The sequence below is a fragment of the Lagenorhynchus albirostris genome, chromosome 12 (genome assembly GCF_949774975.1).
Source record: "Lagenorhynchus albirostris chromosome 12, mLagAlb1.1, whole genome shotgun sequence".
Lineage (NCBI taxonomy): Eukaryota > Metazoa > Chordata > Mammalia > Artiodactyla > Delphinidae > Lagenorhynchus > Lagenorhynchus albirostris.
In genome coordinates this window covers 61,267,997-61,277,240 of record NC_083106.1, presented here as the reverse complement: position 1 = coordinate 61,277,240, position 9,244 = coordinate 61,267,997, and the positions used below count along the sequence as shown (strand labels likewise).

The window sequence follows — 9,244 nt, the reverse complement described above, 5'->3', positions numbered from 1 at the left end:
GGGAAGTACTTAAGCTTTAAAAATGTATAAAGATTATCAACAAATTAATTTTCAAAAACAATCAAGCCAACAAAATGAGCCAAAATTGAGAACAGGCATTTCACAGAAACCCAAATAGCCACTAAGCATATAAAGATGCACAATCCTATTAGCAAGGGGGAAAATGCAAATTAAAAGATCAATCAGATGCTACCACCAGGCAAAAGTTTTAAAATCTAACAATAGCGTGTGTGTTATGGATAATGCTGTGCCAGCCTAGTCCATGTGAAATGGATTTGTGTGTAGCTGAATCTCAAAACCTGAATGTGCAGTGAAAAAAGAAGTTAGAGGAAAAGATGTAGTATAACTTACATAAAAATACAACACCAGGATAGCTATATTTTTAGGGACTTCTACATATATAACTTTTCAAAAAAGCAAGTAAAGGAGTAATATAAAACTTAAAATAATAATTATGTCTGGCTGGGAGGGAAAGATACTTTTAAAGAGGCCTCTTAAAAGGCTTCAAAAATGCTGGTACTTTTCTGAATCTTCAGGTATGTAGTGGGTACCTGGGTATTCCTTTTATTATTCTTTAAAATGTGCACATATGGGATACATTCACATATGTATATTTCACAATTAAACTTTGTTTAAAAGATCCAGTGAAATTTTAAGGAGAGCCCTTACAAAATCGTTCACATTAGCAACTTCTAGGCTGTGAGGATTTCCTTGTTACTATGTAACCAAACAAAATAGAGAATTCTCTTGGCTTCTGAGGCTGATGAAAGGTGAAAAACCTTCAGCTGTAACCCCTATTTCAAAGGTTCTTGCTCTTCGCAGCTGCCTCATTGTTCTCAATTATTTCTATAAGTATTCCAACACAAACGTGATTTTATAAATATGTTTGCAAATTAAAAATGTCATCTGTTTACTTTTTAGCTTTCAAGTAAAGTTTCATTTTTTTTTAAAGGGCAAGCGGTTCCTTAATTTAAAAAATTTGAAAACAGCCAGTGTCCTCCAGTTAAAAGCAACTTTTGGACACCTCACATCAAATACAGCTGTCCTTTATTAGTGAAAGCTTCCCAGCAGAACCTTAGAAAACCAGTTTCTAACAGAGGAATGAGTCATCTCTAGTTGGGAAAAGAGTATGCGAGTCCAGCCCAATTCTACTCTGCGCCTTTTATCCACTCGTACGAGGCGCCCAGAAAATGCTCTCCCTTCTCTCACCCACACCCCTTCCAGTCCCTCACAGACCCCAGGGGTTTCTGCTTGGAAACCAGAGACCCGCCCACTCAGTGAGCCCCGCCCCATCCCGGCCCCGCCCCTCGGGGCTCCCGGAAAGCTCTGCGAGCGCTCTTCGGGAGGCAGGGCTGCTCGGGCTGGCAGCAGGGCCGCTGTGGGCTCTCTGTGCTCCCAGCTTCAACGTCTCGGGCGGCCGAGTCTCTACCGGTGGCTGAATTCCTAGACCCTGGTGAGTGGCTGGAGGATTCTGGGCCCTGCAGATGAGGTTTTGGCCGGTACCAGGGCCACCCCCCGGCGCCTGCGCGCTCACCCGCCAGCCAATCTGCTCGCCTGCAGACGGCCTTTGACCTTGCGCCCCTCCGGCTGGCGGCTGGGGGCTTCAAGCTGCGAGCTGTGGGACCTTGGGACACGCTACTCGGTCACTCTTACCCCTTACTTTGTCTGGGTTAGTTTTATTGCCTTCTATATTACGACTTTATCTCGACCCTGCTGGCGTCGTCTCTGCCACTTCTTTGGAGGGGAACGTCCTGTCGCCTCGGTTTTCCCTTCCCTCCCCAGCAAGCTGGGTATTTCGGGAGTGACGGAAGCCTTTCAGAGCCGTGTCCTTTTGTCCCCAAACTCGGCTTTGAGCCTTGCGGGCAAGTGGGAAGGTCGAGGCCTACCGGGCTTGGGCTATAGCAGGAAGGTGGCGGGCTCCGGTCTCCAGCCGCCCGGCCGTCCGGAGAGGAGAGCGAGGGGCGGGGTGGGGGGGGAGGCCGAGGCAGAAATGGGTTTTCCGTTCACCTGTTCACACGTTTGGCACTATCATCTTAGACTGTTCTCGTTTGCTAAATCGCAGGGTGCAACTCTGCTGGAATAGTATCTTTTCCCATTTTCTAAAGGAGCAAATTGAAATTTAGTCAGTTAGGATAGTTTGTTTTCGCTTCAGTGTTGCAAGACCCTGCGGATGAGAGTTAAGGGAAAATGCGGAAGTGCTTAAAAAAATAAAACAAGGGAGGAAAATATTAATTATATGACCTTAAAAAAAGGCAAATTGGACTGGAATGGTTTGATTATGGTAAAGTATTTAGACAACAGTTTGAAAGAAAAATACAAAATAAAATCTAGGTATTGGTAATATCAAGTTACGTTGTTTGCACATCGTTTTCATGACAATGTGTTACTCCCTTCATGTTGAGCTATATGTAAATCATGAAAAAATAGTGTTGTGTAGTGAATCTTGTGGATTTTCAGGCTTTATGCATAAAACATTACCAGAGCTGCTGGCTTTTAGTCACACAATGAGTAGTAAGTGTATGATAAGATAATAAGCTTTCTTCAGATTAAATTTGGACTACAGTTTATGAGTAAGTAACAGATAATCGTTGTTTTCTAAATCCATAATCTTTAAATGAAAACATGACCACATGTCAGCAGTTTTCATCTGTCACAAAATTTATGGTGTTGTATTCTCTAAACTTGATTTGTCTAAAATGTTGTAGGAAGGTGGAATAAGATGAGGACAAGAGCTTGAATTCTAGAGCCATACTTCTCAGCTCCTTACTAGTTGCTTAAACTCAGACAGGTTACTTGGCCATTTGTTAGCCCAGAGACTTGGAAAAAGTTACCAAATGCTTTGTACCTTAGTTCAGTCATCTGTAAAATGGTATTTAAAAGAAGTTCTACATCATAGGTTGTTGGGAAGATTAAAATGGAAAGATGAGATTATGCTTAACTGAATTTCTGTTAACGAAAGGGTACAAGTGTTTACATTAAAACCGACCTAAGCAAGGAACTCGTGGTACAGAAATGGATTTTGAAAGTTCCAGGTGTGTCTTCTAGTGTTAGTTATATTTTTCTACAATGGCTTCTTAGAAAATAATATTAGGAAACAGCTAGAAAAAGAAAAAAGCAACCAGAAATCTGTATAATAATAAATAATTAAAAAGTGAAATCTTTTTGGCTTTTCTGAGTAACAGGGTAGGAGCTAATCCTTTTCGAAATCATAATTAATATCACACTAATTCTGAATCTCTTATATCTCACTAGACCTCCAAGTCAAAAACAATCATTTAAAAGATGAAAAGACCTCCAAATCACCAAACACAAAAATAGAAGCCATCGAGTTTCAAAAGAACGTATTATTTCTATGTATTATTATGTCATGTAAACTGCCTTTGAAGATACTAGATTTTCATTACCCAGTACCTTGAGTATTGAGTACATTACTACTTTGGGAACCTTTACATCTGCAATTAACTTGGATTTTTTTTCTCTGAGGTGACTTCTGAAACTTCTTTCTTTTGTTGAAACCAAATAAGTAGTTCTACCACTCCTTTTCTACTAAAAATCATTAGACTTGCTAGGCATCTCAAGTTTCATCGTTTTGCTAAGTTGGACATGATAATTTTTATTAAAATGGATTTTTGAAATTATTAGATCTATCTATGATTCTTCCTATATAATATGTTTAGTATAGACTGAACATGTTAACTATATGTATAGTCAGTAGAATCTGTTTATACACATACTGCCCAAATAAATACCAATGTCAAAAACAAAAGGGCCAGAAATTAAATTCTTTAAGCTGAACAATTAATGGCCACTGAATAAATGTAAGACCTATTGGGTTCTACTAGAGTGTAAAGGTAAGGACTCTATTTCTGGACCTTGTGGAACAATCTAGTAGGGGGTATAATACATTAAATAGCATGAAGCAATACATTAAAAAAGCCAATTTAAAAAGTAGGTAATGGTGTAATAGACTGTATGGGAAAGTGAGTACTTTTCACCCTGGAATCATTGGGAGAGGTATCAGGAAGGGGCAACAGTTCAGCTTGTCTTGAAGGATTAGAGTAGTATTTCAGAAGTTAGCTATATGGAGAATAGGTATTTAGAGAGAGTAAACTATGTGTTGGTTATTGATTGCTTGCCAGACACCCATCTTTAATAATAATCATCATGAGAATAAATAATTGTTCATATTTATTCAGTGTTACACTAAGCCAGAAATGATTCTAAGGGTTTTATAACATTAACTTATTTCATCTTCACAAAAATCCTCTGAGTGAGGTAATAACTCGTGAAGATGAGAAAAGAAGCGGGGAAAAGATCAAGCCACTTGTATAGGTGAAATGGCTAAAAAAAGGCACAGCTAGAATTTGAACCCAGGCATTTGAACTGCAGAGCCCATGCTTTTAATCACAGTGGTTTGCTGCCTTTATTTAGGTTGAGATGCCTTATTGTTCACTGAGATCAGGAGGTTGGGGTAGAGCCAGTGGATCACCTACAATGATGTGATAAACATTTTAAATGAATGAATTAAATAAAAAGAAAAGAGAAATTAGATTTAGAGGCAAAAGGGGGGGGGGAAATGCGGCTTTTATAAATAGATATTTTGTGTTCTGTGTTCATCCATAGCTCTGAGAAATGAATCTAACAAATAGAAAAATGTCTCAGAACTATTTGTTTCATATATTTCTTCACTTTTCTTTTTTTAAAATCCGATCAGTATTTACATTTGATTAAAACATTACCCTTTTACATTTTATTTCACATACGTTATCTTGCATGATTTACAGAACAACTTTGTCAGAAAACAGAACAGTTAATTTTTTTCTTTTAAGATGATTAAAAAAACTCAGGGTCACACAATTAGGTCAACAAAGCTGATTTGAACTTAGATCTTCAGATTTCAAAGTCAATATTCTTTCCATTATGTATCCTGGCTCTTCCATGCATTTCACCCATTCAGCTGATCAACATTTCAAAAATCAATGTCTTACTAATTTCTGAATCTAGTAGTCATTCCTCCCATTCTCTATGATTTGTCAATATTCATTACCATTGATTATTTCCTCATAAAATACCTACTCCAAACAAACTTTTCTTCCTTATGAAATATTATGTTCTAATTTTAGAAGACAGCATAAGAAAATATCACTGAGTAAATGATTACCCAGAGGTAATCATTATACATGTTTAAGTACACTTCCTTCCTCTCTGTAGTTGAGATTATATTATATCCATAATTTTTTTTCTACTTAATGGCTTGTCAAAGTTCTTACCTTCTTTAAGTAAAGGGAAGGATTTGTTTTTATCTTGACAACTTGGAAATTTTAGGACAGCAAATCATAGAAGCAGGTCAAAATGGTTATCTCATCCTTTATTCCTATGCACAATGCTGTCACATTCCATACATAGGAATATCACTCCCTGGAGTCCTGCAGTGCAAAGCTTAAGGACTGTATGAGTTGGTCCTTCCCCGAAATAAGCAGGTATTATGTTAAGAGTTCATGTCCTCCAGTTTGCTGGTGATAGTCTTTCTTTTTCATTTTCAAATAATTTTAGACTTAAAGATTCAAAAGTAATACAAACAACTCGACAATCCCTGTATATTTTTCCTGCAGCTTTACCAAATGGTAATATTTTGCCACATTTGCTTTATCATTACACACACACACACACACACACTCATATATTACATTGTATATAATTTTACATACATATTATATGTAATATGTGTACATATATGCATATATATGCATACATGTATACATATATATATATATGTAGGTACATATCTGTGTATGTGAGTATCTTAATATGTTGTCTGATGTATCTTTGTGATTAGATCTGTATTAATACTAACAGAAATACCACAGCAGTGATTCTGTGTTCTTCTTAGAGCATCCACTCTGTAGACTCAAGGTATCTACTTATTCAAAATTAACTGCTGAAGTTAATTTTGATCACTTGTTTAAGGTGGTGTCTGCTAGGTTCTGCACTGTTAAGTTACTATGTCTCTCTTTGTAGTTAATTAGATATCTTTTGCGGGGGAGATGCTTTGCCAATATGTAGATATCCTGTTTCTCATAAACCCTGCTTCTTTTAACCCCTCATTTAATATCCATTAATGATTCTTCCTTGATACAGTTATGGTAGTAGCCAAATAGTGATAGTCCAATTCCATTATTCCATCTAAATTTATTAGTTGGTATTCTAAAATGTCTTCTTTGTTCCATTTATTTATTTTTACATTTTAAAAATGTCAGTATAGATTCATGAATTCTTATTTTAATGTCTATAATTTATTATTCTTCATCATTATTTTGATGCTGAAACTGTCCCAGATTTAGTCAGTAGTTGCCCCTTCAAGCTGACTCCTGTGTCCTATGGACATGTCTCTACAGTTTTTGACTACTTCCTGATTTTCTGGCAAGATGTCCCAAGCTCATCTTGTACTTTCTTGGCCACGTTCTTGGAATCAACCTGGTTCTATCAAGTAAACAGGGCTACATACAATTCAGAATCTGGTCATCAGATGTGTTTATTGCTGCCAGGATTTCTTTGGTTCTATACTCTCTCAGTGGACAGAGCTAGGAAATAGATTGCATGTATTTATATGTGTCCACACCCACCTACCCACACACACACTCCTATTTATTAATCTTCTAAAAGCCATACATCCATACTGATACTGCCAATTGCAATCTGACAACACAAGTTTTGTTTTAGCCTCCCACTTCCTGCATTTGTAACTCACTTTTTTTTTTGTCAGTGAAAAACCTGGGCCCCATTTCACAGCATATATTGCTTATTTTTACAATATACGTTAAGTATTTTAAGAATTGCTAATCTGTTTCATAGCAAAAAATAACCCACTTACTAACTGGAGTTTAACATTAAATATTTTTTGTTTGTTTTGAATATGTGAAATATAATGTGGCTCAAAAAGACAAAACTGCATAAAATGTTATACTCTGAGAAGAGTTACGTCCATTCCCCACCCTTCTACCCCATTTTCATCTCCCCTTATTTTCCACCCAGTTTCCAACTCTGTAGATAATCAACCTTATTAGAATCTTGTTTTTCTATGTTTATTTTGCTCACTTGAGAAAATGTATTTTTTCTTACTTGCATTTTGCTTTTTTCATTTAGCCAGTATATCCAGAAAAACACTTTCCATCATCTCAAAGAGCTCTTCCTCATTTTTTTCTGAATACTCAACATTTTACAATTACAAACAATGCTGTATATGAACTTATGTACTTACTATTGGTTGTGTATTTTCAAGGTAAATTCCATGAAGTAGGATTGCTGAGTCAAAAGGAAAATGGATGTGTAATTTTTTTAGATATTGCCAATTCCCAAAAAATGTTGTACAAATTTGCATTCATTAGCAATGCATAGGAGTGCTTCTCACTGTCTTGCCAACAGGATGTAGTTTCATACTTTTTATTTTTTGCCAATCTCATAGATAAGAAATGATACCTTTGTGAGGTTTTAATTTACATTTTTCTAGTTTTGAGTGACACAGAAGATCTTGCAGATATTTTCATTCAGTTTGTCAGTTGTCCTTTCACTTTATTTTATAGTGCTTTTGATATATATATTTAAAAATTAATGTAGTTAAATTAATCTGTTTTTTATTTATTGCATCTGAATTTTGAGTCATAGGTATAGAAAGCCTTTCACTATACTAAGGATATAAGGGAATTCAGGTGGGATTATATAAGTATTTGAATGATTCTAGCCCTAAAACTTAATTTTTCTTTGGGAGATTAGGGTAGGAAATAGGGGGGGTTATTTAAAACCTCTGATTCAAAAGTAGCTGCAGAGAAGCTGAGAATTAAGTAGAAAGTGGCAGCTGAGAAAATGAATAGAGCTTTTGGTAGTTTCATGGCTCTTTGGGGACCAAAATTGGAATTCAGGGCCCTTCCAAAGCCCATCCTAGAGTTGGGATCTTGATAAATACCTGTGACTTTGATATCAGAACCCATGAGTATAAAGGAGTAAAGATGAATCAGAAATACACCAAATCTTTGGAAGGACTTATACCTAGTTTTGAAGATTTCAATCTCTGATTATATTAAGATAATCTTCCTCTACCCTAGAAGTCTTCAAGAAGCAAAAATAAGCTTTCTCAGAAGGAAAATAATATATAGAGCCTCACATTGTCTCTGAAAATTTTCATATATGATGTCTGGAATTCAGTAAAAAAATAAACTAGCCTATAAAAAAAAGAGTTACTGTACAGATATTAAGAGGAAAAAACCAAACAGGCAATAGAAACAGAATCCTAAGATTTCAGATTCAGGTTATTAGAGGTGGACTTTAAATAAATGGGATTAAAAAATTCAAGGAGTTAAAAAAGAAGATGGAAAATTTTAGCAGAGAACTGATATCTCTAAGAAGAGTCAAATGGAAATTCTATGACTAAAATTATAACTGAAATTAATCACTGCTGGAGAGAATCAGGAAACTGAAAATAGTTCAGAAGTAAATATTCAGACAACCATGGAGAGACAAAAGGAGGAAAATTTTTAAAAATATTGAAGAAACACATGGGACATAAAATTCTGATGTGTGTAATGTATTCCATAATGAGAGATGAGAGAGCAAGAGAGCAATAATTGAGCAAAAGCAGTATTTGAAGAGATAATGTTCAAGAGTTTTACAAAACTAAGGAAAGATACCAACCCAGAGATTGAAGAGGCACTTTGAACCTCAAGCAAAATAAAAGTTAAGAGAACCATACTACTATATATTCCATAGGAAAACAGCTGAAAACCAAAGATGAAGAGAAAAAATATTAAAAGCAACCAGAGAAAAAGAAAATACATTATCCTTAAAGGAATAAAGAGAAAAAATAATAGTTGGATTTTCATCATAAACAATCAAAGACAAGATAAGGGTGGTGTTGAAAGAAAATAATTACGAATATAGAAGTGTATACATAAAAAGTCCAAGTGAAGGCAAAATAAAGATACTTTCAAACAAAGTAATATGAAAAGAGTATCAGCAGACCAACACCAAAGACCCTATTAAAGGGAATTATTTCTTCATCCTAAGGGAGATTATTTTAAATGGAAATATGGAGCAAGTGAAGAACAAAGGAAAGGGTGAATATAATGAACATTGACTGTACAGAACAATATAATATCTGGGGGGGTATAAGGTATATGTAAAAAAATAAAATATACCAAAATAGGAGCCAAAAGTTGGGGCAGGGATAAAGGAAACAAAATCTTCTAAGAGT

The 9,244-nt window shown here is 35.7% G+C and overlaps 1 protein-coding gene across 7 annotated transcripts in view; it reads left to right on the top strand.

Moving 5' to 3' along the window:
• The first annotated feature begins 1,307 nt into the window (after positions 1-1,307).
• The window catches only part of MANEA (mannosidase endo-alpha), a 117,809-nt gene continuing 109,872 nt past the window's right edge, over positions 1,308-9,244 (top strand). For 6 of the 7 annotated variants that reach the window (XM_060167904.1, XM_060167905.1, XM_060167903.1 and 3 more), the window contains exon 1: positions 1,323-1,453. The gene's annotated coding sequence lies outside the window, so the exon portion shown is untranslated. Of the gene's footprint in view, positions 1,454-9,244 lie in introns of all 7 variants that reach the window. The other variant, XM_060167906.1, reaches the window with a different exon arrangement.